Source organism: Cyrtonyx montezumae, unplaced genomic scaffold (assembly GCF_038088225.1).
Source record: "Cyrtonyx montezumae isolate F1298 unplaced genomic scaffold, pur_monq_1.0 scaffold_16, whole genome shotgun sequence".
Taxonomy (NCBI): Eukaryota; Metazoa; Chordata; class Aves; order Galliformes; family Odontophoridae; genus Cyrtonyx; species Cyrtonyx montezumae.
The window spans coordinates 10,834,323-10,852,936 of record NW_027071892.1 but is presented as its reverse complement, the minus strand read 5'-3'; the positions used below and the strand labels follow the sequence as shown (position 1 = coordinate 10,852,936).

Below are 18,614 nucleotides of genomic sequence, written 5' to 3'. Positions count from 1 at the left end.
GCACCCATCCTCTGCACTTCTTTTAGAAATAATTTTGTGGCAGATCCCTGTAAAGAGGGCAGATGCCTTGGTTTGAGGCAGCTCTGGCCATCGGGGCAGACGTTTGCTGCTGTGGTTTGTTGATGTTGGTGAGGAACCGCTATTCCCCATGGGGTTCCACTTGGATATGAGTGAGACATTGAAGTGCAAAGGGCAGAGGGTGAAGGAGGAGAGCTGGAGCCTTCCTGCAGTGGGACAGAGCTGGCACAACCCACGCCAGGCAGACATGGCACGGTGGCACTGAACGATGGGGCTGTGATGGTGGATGGGCTTAGTGGAGGTTGTGGGGAATTCCTCAGCACAGGGAATACTTTAAGCCCCATTGAGCTGCTCTTTCCCAAGGTCTCCCCCAGTGCAGACAGGCAGGCATCCAGGGCAGCCTCCTGGCTGGGACTGCACAGCGGGTCACGGCCGTCTCTATGGGATGGAGCCAGTGAGGAATGATGCTGGGCGCCGGGAAGCTGTGCTTGGGGCATTGTGGCCCTGCTGCCTGCCTGCCAGGGGTGCTGCCATAGGGAAGCCCAGGATCACAGCTTAGGGCCATCTGACAGTGCCCAACTGCTGGCACTGCCCTGCCTTCCAAATCTGGGCTGAAAGCAGCTGCCGGTGCCCAGCTGTCAGAAAAAAACAGCAAAGGTCAAGGGGAGCAGCAACACAACCTGTTTCTGGGGTGTTTGACCAGTGGGGTTGTTGCAACAGGGATGGGAAGCAAGGCAGCTGCATGCACCCGCTGCACACCTGCACCTGCTGCAAACCCACACCAACATTCCCAGCACCACCGTACTGAATGTTCCCCATGCACTCACATCGGGATGCTCTCCCTCCTCTCCATAACTCCGCAGCACAATGGCTCAGAAAACACCAGGCACGGACCCCAGGGGTACAGCACCCATGGGTACAGGGCACGAGGCTGCAGCTGCCTGGGTGAGGTTTCCTGATCGGCCCCAAATCCAACCCACTGGGTGCCAGTGCAGGGAGCAGCCTGCAATCTATCACCTCTCCGAGCAGCGCGGTGAGAACAAAATGGGCTTGGGGGCACACAGTACGGGTTTAGGGCGTGCTCTCTCTGCTTGGCTAAAATGACACTAATTAAGCCCCTCACAGCGCGCTAAAGCTGTTCCTACAGGGCAGACAATTAACCTTGAAACTTGGCTTTTAGTGCTTGGAGGGGAGCAGATTTTTCATCCTGTTATTTCCCCGTGCTATTAAGCTAATCCCAGAGATGGTGAGGGAGAAGCAGCATCACCGTGCCTGCAGCCCTACGCTGAAGCATGCAGCCCCAGCCCTCAGCAGGCTGTTATTTTCACCCCAAATCCCCAACAGCACCTCCATCTCTGGGGTGTGAGATGTGACTGAGGCTGTGGCACTGTGTGATTGCATGGCAGCTCAGCTCCATGTGCACACTGCTGCCAACAGTCCTGTTTTCCTGCAGGAGGAAGGGAAGGAAAAGGTAAGGTGAGGAATGGGAGACAATGCTCTGGCAGTGCTGTAGGATGGAATTCCTCATCCCTGCTGGCAAAAGGGATGGGAGAGCAAGGATAAAGGGGAACCCGAAGCTGTGAGATGCAGAGGGCAGAAGCAAACTACCGTGCATTAGCAGAGAGGCTTGTCATGGTCCTCTCTTTCCAAATGGAGTCATTAAGGTGGGGGGAATGGGTGAAAATCCTCAGGAAATGGGAGCACATGCTGGGGTACAACACCAGGAAAGCCCAGTGTCAAATGTGTGCCCCCACCTCAAGCACTGATTTCAAACAAAATGCACCTGGAGTAATGAGCAGTGGGGAACTGAGAGTCATTTCCCCATGGCTGTAATCGATCTCAGTTAGCACTCAGACATAAAAGCCTTTTTCCCTGTGGTCAGTCTTAGGTTAAAACCTCATCTTCCCCATCAGCTGCACCCAAACAGCTCTTGTTCAGCTGCAAGGTGAGCAGTGGCAGGGGGCAGCCCCATGGGTAAGGACAGGAAGCCTGAGCCCGTGAGCAAGGGAAGGTGTGTAAGGTGTGATGCTGTGGCACTGGTGCCGCAGGAAAATAATTCAGCCCTGGCCTGCCAGAGTGTGATGGGAGAGACTGTGCTCAGTGGGACCCAGCTCTTTGCTGGGGTGATGCAGCAGAAATACTCCCCAAAAACCACACTGAGAAGCCCTCAGTGTTGAGACTACCACTGAGATGAGCAAACCCTGCTGAACCACATGAGAGACAGGCATTGCCCATGGGAAGCTTAACACTATCCTGCTAGCTGGGTTGGTGCTCTCTGTGTCAGGCACAGCCATCCTGCACTCAGGTGCTCCTTCAACCACACAGCACACAGCCCAGGAGCTGCTGCTGTTGCTGGTGGTGGTACCACCTGCACCCACACATCACTAAGCCCTGCAGACTTCCCCCCCCAGCCATGGGGAGCAGAAATGGGGCTGCTCAGCCCCACTCTTGAAATAGCAGTGCCCTGAAATAGCAGCCAGCCTCCCACCTGCGCACTGCTGCTGCGAGAGCATACCCAGCTTGCGCTGCTAATTGCTTGGCCTTTAAATCAGAGCATGAAGGGCTGCAGCAGCCCTCCAGGAGCCATTTTGTGCTGGGGGGTGCTGTTAAGTGCTGTTTCTCTGAAATGGGCTGGTTTTAACAGCTTTTCTCTTTTCTTGAGGGGGTGGTGCATTATGGAGGATGGATAAAGCAACGGAAGGGAGAGCTGCACCGTAAAAGCCAGTCTGCTGCTAAATCTGTTGGAAAAATGATGCTGCAAAGTGCCTGTGCAGTTGTTTAGCCATTTGTTAGCCCGGTGGAGGGGTGGGTTGTGTTGTTTGCATGGCTCTGCTCTGCTCGTTCAGCCAGAGATGGGCTGTGGAGCAGCACAGGGCAGCGTGCCCTTGGTGCATGGAGGCTGGAGGAAGGACCCAGGGAGATGAGGATGAGGGAGCACCAACAGGAGATTTTTTCCTTTCTCTGGGTGACATTTTGGCTTTTGGCATTGCTTTCCCTTCTGTGAGGTGGGGTTTGGATTTTCTTCTTCTCCAGGGTGTTCTTAAAGAGACACATCCCACTCCCTCTGCCTTACAGCTTTCACCTCCGTGCAAAGTGTGTCCACGAAAGACACATCTCCAGCAGTTCTGTCACTTCTTGCAATCAGCTTTCATGGTTTGAACAAAAAAAAAAAAAAAGAAGAAAAAAACCCAGTAGGTGCCTGGGGCAGCAGATGGTCCTGGCTCCTGCTGTAAAACACAGCAGAGGTTTTACGTTCCTGTGTTCCTGGAGCTCTGATCCTGACACAGCCACACAGGAGTGGGGCTGGGGGCTGCAGCCAGCTGTCACCGCTCAGTGCTGCGCTTCCTTCTGCACAAGGAGGAGACAAACCGACGTGCTGCTCCTATTCTGCAGAAGTGGCAGGGCCCTAATGGGAGAGCTAAATCATGGAGGTGCTTCGGAGCGTCCTCCTGCGTAAATCAGCCCTGCCGGAATCATCTGCCTTGTGCTGCGTTACACCACAGAGACGCTTGGTCCTTCCTGTGAGCATCCCTGGGCATCACGGTGTCCTGGCCTCTGAGCAGTACCACGTGGCCACATTTTGTCTGGTGGCCATGGGGATAACCCAGCAGCCCTGGCTAGGGCATGAGGGAAGACAAAGCCATATGGGGCTGGGTGAGGGGGAGGAATGGGTTTAGAACTTCACTGCCTTCCAGCTTCCCAGCACTGCTGGAGGCTGTTTCTTCAGGATTTGGGAGGGTTGGCTGTGTGCTATCCAATATCAGTTCTCACATCTGCAAACAAGCAGCAAGGCTGGGCCCGTGGGAGCCACTGTGTCCTTGGGTGCTGCTTGCCCAAGCCTGGGGAAAGCTGCCTGCAGCCCTGCAGGTGACTTTTCCTCCTCTGGGTGACCGTGAAGATGATGTGTGCTGTGCTACGAGCTGAGAGAGCCCTGCACATGGCTGTCCTGGCAGGCACAGGTAAGTCTGGTGTTGCATCAAGAGTGATGCTGGGAGGGAGCAGGGGCTGCCCCTGGGTTATGTTGCTGAGCTGGTGGCTTCCACCAAGTCCCCGTGTTGGCCGTGGAATTGTTTTTTTCTCCCATCCTGTACTGCAGATATTCAACAGCAGCATTTTCTCCACGTGTCAGCACAACCCAACTGCACCTCCATCAGCGTTGCACACACTATGGTCAGGATGCAGCTCCCAGCACTCATCTGCATCCCTGTGCTTCTTTATGGCACTGCAAAATCACCACGCTGGAACACCAGGTCATAAAAATACCTGCAGCAGGTGTTGCTTCCCTGCTGCAAGCAGGATGCTTCCATCCCAAGGCACTGCCCAGTGCATGGTGAGCCCCAGTTCAGCACAGTACTGAGAGCTGCCAGTCCTGTGCATTGCTTATTGCTGTCCGAGCAGCAGTATTGCCCAGATGTGACCCCAAGCAGGGCTCATCCTGGCACCCATGGCCATGCCAGTGATGATAACGTCCAGCACCTCCCCGATGTGCTCTGCACCCATGCACTTACAGCCAGATTGCATTTCTGGGCCCCATGCTGTGCTGCAGCCCCAGAGCACACTGCATCTCTGCCCTGGGTGCTGCCAGGGGCTGCCCCAAAGCCGGGCAGAGGCTGCCACTTAGTGTTGGGAAGGGAGCACGGCTGCTGCTGCACCCTGTGCTGCAGGCACAGTGCTTGAACCTGGGGAGTTGCATTACCCCATGGGGGCTGTGATGTTCCCAGGCAGCACCCAGCCTGCCCTGAGCATCACCATTAATAACAGACCCACTAATTGCTGCTCATGAGGTTCACAGGGAACACCGACACCAACCTTCACCCAACAGCGAACCCTGTCCCATTCCAGCCAGCCCGTTGCCCAGGGGGCTGCCAGCTGCTGGGGCAGAGCTCCCCATCCTGCAGCCCTTTGGGGAAACTGAGGCAGGGAGCAGCCAGCACCACTCTGCCCTCCCATCCCTCACCTCCTGCTCCTTCCCCTTGTTATGGCTGTGATTCCCCAGAGACTGTGGTGGTGGTCTGTCCTTCCCCCATGATGCTATATTAGCTTAATAGCATTTTTCCACTCCATTTGAGAGGAGAATTTACAATGATCTCCGATTAGGGCTGCCTTGTCAGTGCCATACATCTGCAACCCTGCCCTGCTCCAGCTCACGGGCCACGGGCACAGACTGACATCCTCTCACTGTGCAAAAGCCTCCAAACTCCTCATGTCACATTTTGGTCTTCCTAAAGAGCTTGGGAGCAGGAGGCAGGACTATTTCCATGCTGCTTTTTCCTACCCTTCTTACACTGGTGATGCTCACAAAGCTGGGCAGGTGGTCTTGGAAGCCCTGCTTGTGATCCCACCTGCAAACCCTGCTTGCACAGCCTGCTCACAGCCCCATGCAGTTAGGCAGAGCCTCCGGCCCCAAACCACCACCTCACTCTGTGCTGTTGCTGCTCCTCCTTCACCTCTGCCACAGACAGCTCTGGGCTCGCTTACTAATTAGTGTGGCCCTGCTCATTAAAGCTCATTATCTGCCGGTGTGAACTTGGATGGATGGTGTGGGCTTTGGCAGGGGATCAAACCTTCTTTCTTTCCAACTGCATCTCACTCAGCTCCCCCTGCTCCAGGAGCAGCCCCTGGCCCCCAGGTTGGGTTTCTCCCCCATGTGCCATGTCCCCGGGCAGATGTGGGGTCTGTGCATCACAGCCATGATTTCCAGCCCTGTGCATCCCACACCTACAAGGCAAAGGCTTTCCAGACTGGGACAATGAGAGCCAAACACAGCCTGATTTCATCATAGCAGTGTGAGGGAAGGAGCCCTGACTTTCCCAGTGCTCCTTCCCCCGTTTCCCAGTGCCGTCCTTCCCTGGGGAGCCACCAGCTCTGGCTTTCATTAGTGACAGAGCGTGCTTTGGTGAACAGCTCTTGTCAATATCGATTAAACTCCATCTTCCCATGTGCACAAAAATCCTCTTGCAGACTGTTCAGCATAACCATCCTAAAATAACCGGGTATCAACACTTAACCCTTCCTTCCCCCCCTCCAAAAAAAAAACCAATCAACTCCAAGGTGAAATCCCCCATCTAAGGGCTCCTTTGTTCCTATTGCACAGCAGAAACCCACAGCCAGTGGAAAGCAGCTGGGCTAATCTCAAGCCAAACAGTCCCAGCTCGCGCCAGCCAGGGCTGAGCAAGGGCCAAGTTGTAGGGCTGTGCCTGCATCATTAACCAAATCCCCAGCAAATGCTCCCCGTGGCACCCAACCAGCTCTCCAGGGCTGCAAATTGTGCCCGGGAGCAGATTCTTCCCCAGCTCCTCCTTGCCAGGGTGCCTTTTACCGCAGGCATCCGTGTGCCTGCATCCCACGCTGCCCAGGATTAACTGCCTCTTTTATTGCTGCCAATTACTGGCAGGAAAGCTGCCGCGGGGCTGGAGGATGCGAGCTGGGTTCCCACCTTCCCGACCCTAATGATGTGAGGTTTTGTGCAGCCGCAGCTCCTTAAGGGCTATAAGGGGAGGCTCAGCCCTCACTCTGCTTTCCTGCACCCCCATCCTTTGCACCCCACTGCTGAAGGCTCAACGAAACCCATTGCAAAAGGCAGCTTATGGAGATCTGCCTCCTCATGGCACGGGTTGGGATGCAGTGGGGACACAGGGGTTGGGATGCAGTGGGGACACAGGGGTCGGGATGCAGTGGGGATGCATCTGCAACGACCTGGAGCCCTCCCTGTGTGGGTGGGAGCGGAGGCTGCGGGCGGCAGACCACACTCAGCTGCTGCTGAATGCTCTGAGATTTCACGCTGCGAGAAGAATGAGCAGATAATAGGATTTTCCATCTCTTCAAAGGGCACGCAAGGCAGCCCTGGCGCTGAGCTACACCCTGGGAAGAGACACAGAGACGATCCTGCTCTGCGGCCGTGAAGATGCTCTGAGCTGTGCGGGTGATGCTGGGGGTGCTCACGGGGTCCCCCTGCACAAATGAGGACCAGGGGCTAAATCCTGCGATGGACGTGGGGCTGGGGCATCACACTGCCCGGCCCTCCTGCTCACCCCTCCGGAAACCCATGTGCCCCAAATGCTGCACACTGGGAGCCCAGGGAACATCGGGAAGCTCATTTGGAGAGCTCCCACGGCCCCGCGGCCCCGCTCCATTTCTCCCCGGCTGCCTTATCAGCAGTGACTTTCCCGACAGCAATCGATAGAAAACATTTTATCGCCTTCCCAGGCGGCAGCATCCTTGGAGTGGCTCTGATTTCTGTTTCTATGGTGACATCTTCCGGGCTTAGGCAAGATCTTGCCTTTCTTGGTTGGCGTTGGGTGGTGGAGATGAGGTGGGGGTGTGTGTGTGTGTGTGTGCAGGGGGGGCTGTGTTTTGTGTTGTCGGCTTTGCTTTTTTTTTTTTCTTTTTTTCTCTTCTTTTCAATCTCCATACCATTTTCGGTGCAAGAAGGAAGTGGCAAGGCTCCGAGCACGATGCCTTCAGCCAGCTCGCAGCACTGGGAGGGGCCCCGGGGCCGCTTTCATCCCCAGAACGAGTCACAGCCTCCGGAACCCAATGGGGCCTCCGCCTGTCCCCACGCCCCTGCCCCCTTCCACCCTCCGGGCTTCCCTTGCAGCCCTGCAGGCAGCTGCTCGGCCACGCAGCAGGGATGGAATGCAGCGTGTTTTGCTCCTCGGTGTTGCTGCCTCCTTCCTTCCCCTTCTTTTCTTCCTCCCATTGCTGAGGAGGAGGGTCACAGCCATGCCCCCAGCCCACAGGACCTGACATCAGAGCATTGCACAGCGGGTCACAGCTCAGCGCATGCAAATGGTTTATGCTGAGTTATCTGCACTTGAGGATGTGACTGACTGCTGAACGCCGGCACAGGTCCCTCTCATTAGGGCTCCTTTGGCCCCAGGAATGGCCTCACCTTCTGCTGCCCACCTCCACCAAAGCAGCTGGGAAACACAAGGGCCACCAGCAGCTCTCAACCCCGCATGCTCACATGCATTTAGGAAATCAGCCCCCAGCTTCTCATCCCCACAACCTGGCAGCCACCAAACTAGCACCACCGAGACCCCGCTCAGCCCGCACCCTCAGTGCTGAGGGAACAGATGCCTGGCACAGATGCTGGCACACGCCAGCCCCCATCCTGCGCTCCTCAAAATCCACACTGCGTTCAGCAACCTGCAGAGGTTGAGCAGTACAAGGGAAAAGTTGGAACTGTGTCCTGGCGTTAAGTGATGGCGAGGGGATTGCTCACAGCATCAGGCACGGACCCAAAGCACTTAAAGCAAGGAGAGGAATGTCCAGCGTGTGTCTGCCATCACCTTGCCCAGCGCAGAGCAACACGCTGCCCGTGACACAGACCAAACCCCATGTATTTCATCCCAACGCAACGCCCTTATCTTTGACCCCGAATAAAAATTCTTCCTGGCTCAGCGATACAAAATTATCTGCGTGTGCATTAATGCCACATATCAATCAACTTCAGATGCAAATCCACAAAGCGTTTCTCCTTAATTTGACCATAAAAGGATCGCTCCACGCCAAGCACCTCGCTTAACATTGTTCCGGAGAACGATCAGCAAATCTTCTCCTGGCCACAGTTAAACACTTGGAGCCTCAGCTTCTCCTAATGGGAACAATCTGGCCGGTTCCTGAGAAAGGGCAGAGCGCCGAGGCCAGGAGGAGAGCAGCACATCCTCCCCTCGTCCCTGGGTTCTGAAAAACGCCCTCAGAGCTGGGAGCTGCGTGGGAGCACTGCGACGGGATGGGAGCACGCTCCCCCGGGGAAGCCCATTTACTGGGGGGGAGTTCCGTGGGATTTGTAATGCCAGGCGTGCTCTGCAGGGCTTTCTCTGGTTGTTTTGGTTTTGTTTTTGAAAGAAATGCTGTCGGTGTTAAGAGGCCTCCATCCCAACCTGACTGTGCCAGCCCCACAGGGACCCCACACCCTAGGGACGTCACTGTCCCAGCACACAGGTGGCCCCGCTCCAGAGGGACGCACCCCCCCCATTGTACATCCTGCTGGGAAAGATTTCCCCTCTGCGCTTCCAAGTCCCGGCTGAAATGCGGCTGAAAAACGTGCAAAATGCTGCTTTCCCTTCGTTTCCTTTGTGCGTTTCACAGCGCGTTCTGCAAACAGGGCACTTCCTCATAGTTTCGCTCTGGCTCTCGTGTTTGGGAATAAGAGAGGCTTTTATTTTTCACAGGAAAAAGGGATAATAAATTAGCAGCTGAGCTGAGAGAGCCCACAAACCACCCGTCGCAATACCTGCGTGGGCTGCCGCGGCTGAAGCCAGCTGCCAGCAACGGGGTCGCAAACAGAGGGGTCCTGGGGGCCCCCCAGCTTGGCACAGCGCGGGCACGAGGACACAAAGAGTTAACGAGCTGCAGCTGCTAAGAGGCAAGGGCTTCTAACAGACACCTGACGGAGAGGAAAATACCAAGTAAGCACTCGGCAGAGGCGCTGCCTGCAGCCAATTTTCCTCGCTTCATACGTTTCCTGCTCTCCCTGACCCCGGCTCCTCCCCGGTGCGTGCTCCGCCGGCCGAGCGGGCGCGGTGCCATCGTGTCTCTCCCGCAGACCCCGCGCGTCCCCCGGGCTCCGCGTGCCCGGAGCCAAACGCTGCTCCCCACAAACAGCTCCCGGCCTTACCGCGGTGCCCTCTGCCCGACCCCACACGTCTTCCCACTACCCGCGCCCATCGTGCCGCACACCGGCTCCCCGGCGCCCGCTACCACGTGCCCGCCGTGGGCCGGCGGTACCCGGCTACACCCCGCGGCACCGCGCGCATCGCTCCCGGCGCTCACCACCGACGGCGACGCCAGGCTCCGGCGCTCGGCGGTACCCAGCGCCCGGGGCTCGGACGGCGATGCCCGGTGCCCGCGTCGCGTCGCGCGGTGCCCGTCCCGCCCGGCGCAGTGCCGCCCGCCGCGCGGAGCTCTCCCCGCCGCCAGGTGTCGCCGCGGTCCCGGGCAGGGCGGCGGGCGCGCGTGCACTTCCGACGGCGCTCGGTCATGCCCCCGACTTTCCTCCCCTCCCTCCCGGCGCCGCGCGGGGCTCCCGCCCGCTGACACCGCCGAGGCGCTGAGCACGGCGCGGCGGACAGCGGCCGCCCGGGGATGGCCGCCGGGGCCGCCCCCGCCCAGCGCCGCCGCTGAGACGCAGCGGGGCACGGCCCGCCCGGTAAGAGCTGCGGCACCGCGGGTGGGAGGGGATATAGGGGCCGGGGGGGGGGAGGGAGGGTGTCCGGGCAGGCCGCTGCGCTCCGGGAGCAGCACCGGGGCGGGCCCGGGGAGCCGCGGCCCGGGGAGGAGCGGAGCGGAGAGGTCTGACAGCGGCGGGGGAGCGGAGCGGAGCGGAGCGGGCGTTGAGCGGCGGCCGCGGCGTTGTGTTTGCTCCGCGCCGGCGGCGGCGGCGGCGGTATCTGCTGTGGCCGTGCCCCCCCCCCCCCCCCCCGAGTCGCGGGGGCAGCGCCGGTCCCTTCCCTTTTCCTTCCCCTCTCCTTTCCTTGCCCGTTTCCTTTCCTACCATTTCCCTTCCATTCCCTTTTCTTTCTCTTCCCTCCTCGTTCTCTTCCTTTCCCTTTCCCTCCTCCTTTTCCTTTCCCCTTCCATCCCCGTCTCCGTGCTCCTGCCCTGCATTCAGGCTGTGCTCCCGTTGCATTCTGCTCGCAGTGCTCCTATTCATAACCACATCGATCCCACCCTGGACCCCCCACCCTGAGCACGAGCTTGGCTGGAGCTCAGTGACAGGAGAGCAGCCCCTCGCTGCCCCCTGGCAGCACCTCCAACCAGGAGGGTGCAGCTTTGTGCATTTGAATCCCCCTGGTGCAAGGTGGGCTGGGACCCCCATGACCCCCTCCAGGCTTTTATGCCAGAGCTGTTTTCCAGCTGCCGTTATCTGCCTGCCCCCCCTTTTCCTATTACTCCCCTGGAAACATTCAGCTCCTCCCCTCTGTGCTCTCCAATTTGGGGACCTGGTGGTGCCCCTGTCGGGGTCTGGGCATCCTGGGGGCTGTCTGTCCGGCTGTGATGGTGTGGCTGACGTGGTGGACCTGTTGGAGGTTTGCACTGACGTCAGAGCGGGGAGCTGCTGGGGTGTGCCTTCCTTTCCCCCCACCTTTTGCGGGGTGTGATGGTGCTGTCCCTTAGACGTGAGCGCATTTGGCTTTGCAGCATCTCTGGTGGCTGCAGGTTCCTCCCCGTGCTCCCCTTGCTGTGCTGTCCTCTGGTGACCTCCCCGAAGCGATGCTTTTGCCCTCCCCAAATGAATGGGGCAGATTCTGCTGTGTGGAGCTCCCAGGGCACCACACGAAGCGAAGGCAGCGGTGATGCCAACGCCTTCAGAGGGCTCTTTGGCATCACCAGAGCCTCCTGGAGGGCCGGGAGTGGTTTCCTGGAGGGTCAAGGAATGGTCCCTTTGCTGGGTTCTCTGCAGAGTATTCCTGCCCCATAACATTGTACAGCTGCCTTTGTTGGTGTCACAGCGTGTGTGCTCTGGGCGGCCAGGCAGTGCCACAGTGGCCTTGTGGACACAGAGCTGTCACCCTCAGGAGGGGACATGGGTGGCATAGGCGCAGGCTGGCTGCGTGCAGTGCCCCAGGGCTGCGTGCTCAGGTGCATGCTGAGAGCATGTCTGCTGGTGTCTGTCACTCCCAGATGAAAATGGACCTGGAGCTGCTGGGAGACAGCGGGGGAAGGATGGGAAGGAGCTAAGGGAGATGGAGAGTGCAGCGTTCCCTGGGGCTCTCTGCTGGCACGGGGAGTGCGGTGCCGGGGTCACCCACGGCCCCGCTCTGTGGCTGGGAGCTACGTGAAGTTCCAGACAGGAAGTGAGAAATGAAAGGGAAAAAAAAAGAAAAAGACCAAAAAAAGAAATAAATAAAATAGCACAACCGGTAGAAACCACCGGGGAGATTTAGGGAAGCGCCCGGCCGTGCTGGGAGCCGCGTACACCGGCACAGCCACCTCTCCTCCCGCAGCCCTGTCTCCTGTGCAAGCCCCAGGGAACGATTGCATACAGAGTGCTTCGTTTCAGAGCCGCCGCCGTCATTTCAGAGACCTTTTAGGCAGGAAAAGTGCTCTGTAGCGTGTAATTTGAAGGCTCTGCTCTGAACCTTCGCTGTCGCTCTGCTAAATGATCCTCTGCTCTTCCCAACCTTTGCTGCCTGGAAACCAGCACTGGTGACCTGGTTCCTGGCCTCGCTCCGTGCCAAGGTGAGGGGGGACGTGGGGTGCCAGGAGCAGCCCCCGCGGGGCGTTCCTCTCTCCTGTGCTGTGGGATTTCAGCCAGTCTTCTTCATCTCTCGCCTCTGCCTGAGCTGCAGAGGCTGTCACAGCTCGCCGTGGGTCTGCCAGCCTGCGGGGCCGGGTCTGGTGAGGGCTCTGCGGGAGAATGGGTGACTCCAGCTGAGCACCTCTGCAATGTGGGAGCTGTCAGAACGGCCCTTGTGGGGCTGCAGAATTATTTTTGGTAGCAGGTCGGGGAAGGACGCTGTGTGCTGTGCCCTCGGAGGAAGCAGCGCAGCTTTGGTTTCATTGCTCTAAGCCAAGGGCAGGGCGTGCTGTGCCTGGGGGGGCTTCCTTTCCTTCTCCTTTCCTCTCCTTTTTCCCCTCCTTCCCGTCCAAGCGTGGGTTGCCCTGTGCCCCTGTGTTGGCTGGAGTAGGGTGAGCTGCGGCTTTCCTCTTGCCGTGGGCACAGGGCAGCACTGTGGAGGGAGAAGGAAGGGAAGAAGATGTGATGTTGGCACGTGGAGGGCTCCTCTTGCTCCGGGTTAGATTCGCTTTTGGATTCGCCAAGGCAACGAGAGTCAATATGACGTGCAAGTCGGTGCACATCACCACGTCAGACACTCAGATGGGGCAGGAGAGAATGTCTGAGCCATCCCCATGGTGCTGGCAGTTCTGTGGGGACAACTGGAGCTGGGGATACCACCGTGTCCCTGAGCAGTGGCTGCCACTCACTGGTGCCCTGTCCCTGCGGCAGGTAGAGTTCCCTTTAACCACTGGTCACAGGGATGCTCTTGGATGCAGCCCTCCTGGGTGCAGGTGGAGGGATGGGATGATGTGCACCTGGAAATGTGCTCCAGGCCCATGGGTTCAGCGCTGCTCGATTTGGGATGGTCCCCTGGTGCAGCTGCTGGGATGCAGCATCGTGTGGGACTCACGCCGGGTTTGGCTTTGGCTGCACGGCCTCTTTTTTGAGAGCTGGAATATGCTCAAAGATCGGCTTTCCGAGTTGCTTTTTTTGGTTTTGTTTTGTTTTAAATGACAGCATTTCCCCTTTAAATTTACATCTCTAGCTGGGGAACACAGAGCCTGGTGAGAGAGGGAGTGTGAGACTTTTATAAAAAGAACGAGTCGGGTTTTATTATCCCTTTGAGACGAGCAGGGAAAATCTATACTGAAGGCATGAAATAGCAATAAAAATGGACTTTTTGCCAAAGCAAAATTAATTGAGTGGATCTCAGTCCTCAAGCCTGAGCTCTGAGAGGCTTAGGAACTGGGTATGAGCTGCGCTGCCCCCTCCCAGGCTCCCACCCCATCAGGACGGGCGGCAAAACCATGCTCCAGTCCTTGGTATCAGTCACGAGAGAAGGAGGTTGTGCTTGGGACAGCACTCCCATAACTGGTCCAGCTTTGGGATGTAGCATCCCCATCACCTCCAGCCTGACGGACCAGGGACCTGCTCCAGGTCCATGGCTTGGGGCCCTGCTCCAAGGATATGGCCTGGGGAAATGCTCCAAGGTGCTTTTGGGGCAAAACCTGTGTAGATAAGAAAACCTTCTTCTGGTTTTTGCTCCTCTGGACACTCAGCAGCTCTGCTCTCCCTTTCTCAGATGAGGCTGGACAGAGCTCTGGGGGACAGAAGGGCTTTCTTCAGCAGATGGTGCAAAGAGGACGGAGCTGCGTCAACCTCCCAAGCCCACCAGAGACATGGAGATTAAATAGTGAAGGGCTGAGAGGCAGCTCCAGGCGGGAGGAGGAAGGAGAGAAAGGGAAAATGGGGGTGGAAATAGGATTGGAGAGTGGAAGGGGGGAGAGGAGCGCTGGTTTGAACAGGAATCTCCTCCCACTTGATGTCTCCCCTCCAATTCGGAGGGCCTGGATTCAGTGCCATAAAAATATAGCCCTTTTCAATCCCTTATCTTGCAGGAGCAGAAACAATTGGCCAGCAAAGAAGGAGAAAACAATCTGTTTGACTGACAAACAAAAACACATTTCTGCACAAAAGGAGGAGGAGGAAGAGGCAGCTGTCTGGCTGCTGCTCCAGCTTTTTTTCCTCTCCCCTCCCTCTCCTGTCCCTTCGCTGACGGTGTTGGAGCAGAGCTGCTACCCTTGCCAGCACCGCAGCCGCCGTTCTGACTGGCTGGGTTCAATGTCAGGCTCCCGCAGCAAATGTCATTGTCCTCCCCGTGTCAGCAGCCGTGGTGGGGCTCTGGGGGATTGGCAGGGCTGGTTGTAGGGCATGAAGACAGAAATGGGGCTTGAGAGAGGGAGCGGCGGTGGGTGCTTGCGGTGGCTGAACTGGTGATGGAGGGGGAGCAGGAAAGGTCTCACTGGGGGTGTGGGCTGCTTGGGGCACTGGTTGCTGAGGCTGCATTGCTGTTGGAGCCTCGTGGATCTCCAGCATCAACTCTGTGCCTCAGTTTCCCTATGCGCAAAGTGAGCAGGAGAGTGCTGGAGGAGAACCAGGGGACAGAAGCGCACTGGGCACCATCAGTCATTATCCTGACAAATCATCCCAAGAAGCAATTACGGCCAGCACCATTGCCATCAGACAACCATCAGAGCCCGTGGGATTCCAGCTGTTCTCCATCTTCCTCAAATTCCTCCATCCTCCAAACTCCTGCCCCCAGCAGCAGTGCTTCCCTCCTGGGTGCGGCTTTCTGATGGGACTCTGCTCTCCATGGACACATGGAGCAGGCACCCATAGTGCAGCAGCCAGCACCTGGAGCAGCAGCAGGGAGCAGGACCATCTCTGTGGAGCTCTTAGTGGTGCCCCATAGGGAATCTACTATAAATGAAACAAACAGCCCAAGAAGAAAACCTTGAAGCCACCATGATGGCCTTCGTTGCAGGTTGCTATTGGAGTCCTCAGGATAGCTGCTGGTGGACAGCTGGCTGTTTCCTGTTTTTTAAGGAGCTGCTTTGCTCTGCAGGAGAATAGCATGGAAGAAGCTGGAGCTTCCAGGTGAGTTAATGACAGATAACAATGCTCAGTTCATGAGCTGCTCTCCTGGTGCCTCCATCCAGGCTGGGATTGATGGGAGCATCCAGAATTGAGTTTGAGAGATCCGGCCTCGCTGTGCTCGGAGTGCTGCAACAGAAGCTTTGGGGAATATCTGAGCCAAAACATTCAAGAACTTCATATCTTGCTCCCAAAATGGAGCGTTTTCTGCTTCTCCCTTCCACTTTCGTTTCAAAGCGAAGCGAGAGGAGCCGCCTCTCCGCACGCCCAGCTGGAGCAAGAAGAAAACTCAGAAGCCGACGGGACTCCTGCAACTTCTGTGCTTGACTTTCCTCTGCAGGACGGGAAGATGCCATGTCAGCGTGCCTCGTGATCCGGCCATAACCTCTCATTACCCCACTAACATCAGCTGACCGGGCTGTGCAGGGCTCTGTCTCTAGCAGAGCACTGCCGTGCTGTGCTGCGTGCTGATTTGGGGCAGGAAGAGGCCCACAGCTCCCACGTGAGCAGTGTTTGCAGGCACTGCAGGCAGAGCCTGCTGGGTTTTATGTCATCAAATCCCATCTGTACCCTAAAAAATGAGCCTGGGGAGGGTTTGGTGTCTTGAGTTCAGTGCTGCTGCTGTGGGTCTCACAAAGGGCTGAAGTTTGGCTCAGGGTGAAGCAGCCATCACCTCTCCATGCTCAGGAAGGGATGGTGAAGGTGGGTTGCAGCCCGGTGGGATTCCAGCTCCCTGCTCCATCCCTGCAGGTGCTGGCTTCCATCGCAGAGCAGCAGCATTCCTCCTGGTAATGGGCATGTGGTCCTGCACCATCCCTGGCTGCTGGCTGCAGCACCAGGCATGGCCCCGTCTGTGCACCTATGGTGATAGCGATCCCTGCAGCATTCAGAAGGGCATTGCTCGTATGTGATGATGGTGGAAGGGCAGTGAGAAATGCCTTATTCTGCTCTTTTCACCCCTTTTCCACTCACAAACTGGCCACAATTTTTTTTTGTAGTTGCATTAAGCATTCAGAGTGACCGCGATTTCCCCCATTGTATTCATTATTCAAAATCGTCCTCCAGATAGTTTCTGCAAATAATTTGAGGGCTTTGCTCTTTTGTGAATACTCAGGCTCAAGAATTAGAGCCCTTTTAATAGGGATCTCGTGTCACGTGCAGGGTTGGGGCTTCCCAATTGGGCAGGCATCGCTTTTAGATTCCAGGTTTGGGGAGGGAATTGTCGTGATGAAGAATTTGAAATTCACATTCTCCCAATATCTTCAGTCACTACTTCAAAGCAGTGCTCTGCCTCCTCCTGTTTTCCTCTTCCTGGCTAGAATTCCACACGGTAACTTGTGGTCTTGGAGAACATAAACAGAATCGTGGCGTGCCACCTGCTAAACAGAATGCTCTTAAGAAGTTGAGTGGTGATTCACGGTGATCTCTTTTGTATTATTCTCACAGCTCAGGTAAAAATAATGATGAAAATAATTTGACAACACAAAAGGTCGCCCTGCTAGGGGGCATTTACAGCGTTTGGTTTATAGAACCTTCCATCCACAGCATTCAGGGTGCCCAGGAGCATCCTATGGGCATGCCACACCTATCCCCCATCCCAGCAGGACCCCGTGCTGTACTGGTACCTGCAGAGCAGGGCAGCACCCAGCTGCTTGCTCCCTCCAACTACTGCCACCGATTGCCCTGCAGAATAAAACCCCTCTAAAGGTACAGCAGGGACCCCTTAAATGCAGAGCTGTGGCGCGCAGTTAATCATATCCTCTTAACGGGTTTATTCGCTCATTAAATATTTAAGACTCGTTTCTCTTTATCAATAGTGTGGAGGCGTGCAGGCCCGGTGCAAAGATTTATGCACACAATAGGATCGTTGCATTTGGATTTGTTTGAAGGGATCTGAGAGCCATTTAAAACCCTACCGAGGGGGACAGTGGCACGGCCCTGCAGTGCCTTCTGACTGTGGGCTGAAGGCAGCAGCAGGGGAGGTTGGGTGGCACGGGCTCTTCCTCAGTGTTTTGGCAGTAGCTGTGCCCCTGCTTGAGAGGTGCAGAGGTCTCTCTCGGGGCTGCTGTGAGCTTCCCCAGGGCCGTGGGATTTGCTCTGCATGGAGGCAGCACTGATGCTGGCAGTGGGGTTGTGCAAGCGATGGCTTTTGCCTCCTCTGCCCATTGCTGTGCATGCAAAGAGCTTCACTGTGGAGGTTCAGATGTGAATTCCAGCTTGTTCGGAAGCAGGTGCAACATCTGTTCTGCTGCTGCTACCTGGGCTCTGCTCCTCACACAGGGCTCAGAGCCCTGGCCATGGCACAGGGGACCCCAAGCCCACCCCATGCACTCACTGCCCTCTGCAGCCCGCCTGCCTGGAGCACCCAGTGCCCTCATTTCCCACCCGCGTTCCCATGTGATGCTCCACCGCTGCCAGCTGCTGCCAGATGTGCTGCTCCCGACTCAGGGAAGCAATCCCTTGTGCGTCGTGCCTGTTCTCCCATGGCTGTGGGTTGCACCCTGGTGCTGCGGCGTTGCAGAGCCAGGGCTGGGACTGCATGCCCCGAGCAGCTGCACAATGTCACCTGTACCCGTCCTTCCAGCAAGCAGGAGCTCGCAGGGACAGCAGGTCCCGGCATGCAGGGCTCTATCAGCAGCTCAGCAGCCCCTGCTCAGATCAGGAGGGAACATCTCATGCCAGGAGCCGTCCCCCGGGGCTGCAGCTTGCAGTTGACGCTGGCAGCAGCTGGCACCCGTTTTTTAGACCCCCTTCCCAAACCCTCTCAGGAGGTGCTGGGGAGGACGGGAGGTGGAGGGGCCGTGGGCAGAGCTGACAGCCCAGGGCTGGGGGCAACGTGCCGCCGTCAGATATTTCCCCAAACCTCTCATGCTTTGCGTCGTGCCCACTGGAAAGAAAGGATCTGACAGCAGTGAAACTGTCGGTGGCTGTGCTGTTGGCTTTTTTTTTTTTGTTAAAGTTCTATGATAGCTTCTCTCCCCTCCCCACCCCCCCACCCCCCCCGCCTTTTTTTAATAGCTAATGCATCTGTCACTACTTTCCTAATGAGCTTTCCGAAAGGGCCTTGGGGACCTCTACCTATCCGTGTGGGTTTGGATTGGAGCTCTCTCCGGGGAGGCCGAGAGAATTCAGCTCCCCATGTCACCCCCAGCTCCTCTCCGAGGGCAGCTTGTCCGGAGGGAGAGAGGGAGGGGAAGGCAGCAATATCTCAGTGCTCAGATTGCTGGCGTGCACCCCCTGCAATCACAGCCAATAATGACAAAAAGACGGGGCTGCTGCCAGAGATAGAGAGCTGAGCTCCAAGCGTTACAGCAATGTCACAGCCCTGGGACTGCTGCTGGCTGCTACTGGAAAGAAATTTTCTCACAACAGGCAGAGTTATAGGAAGGAGCCATTGATTGCATTAAAAAAAAAAAACAAAACACCCTCCCCACCT

At 57.1% G+C, this 18,614-nt stretch overlaps 1 protein-coding gene across 1 annotated transcript in view; it reads left to right on the top strand.

Annotated features, from left to right (window-relative positions):
* Positions 1-10,088: 10,088 nt before the first annotated feature.
* Positions 10,089-18,614, top strand: part of RAI1 (retinoic acid induced 1) — a 58,072-nt gene continuing 49,546 nt past the window's right edge. Inside the window, exon 1 of the mRNA XM_065732811.1 lies at positions 10,089-10,171. The gene's annotated coding sequence lies outside the window, so the exon portion shown is untranslated. The remainder of the gene's footprint in view (positions 10,172-18,614) is intronic.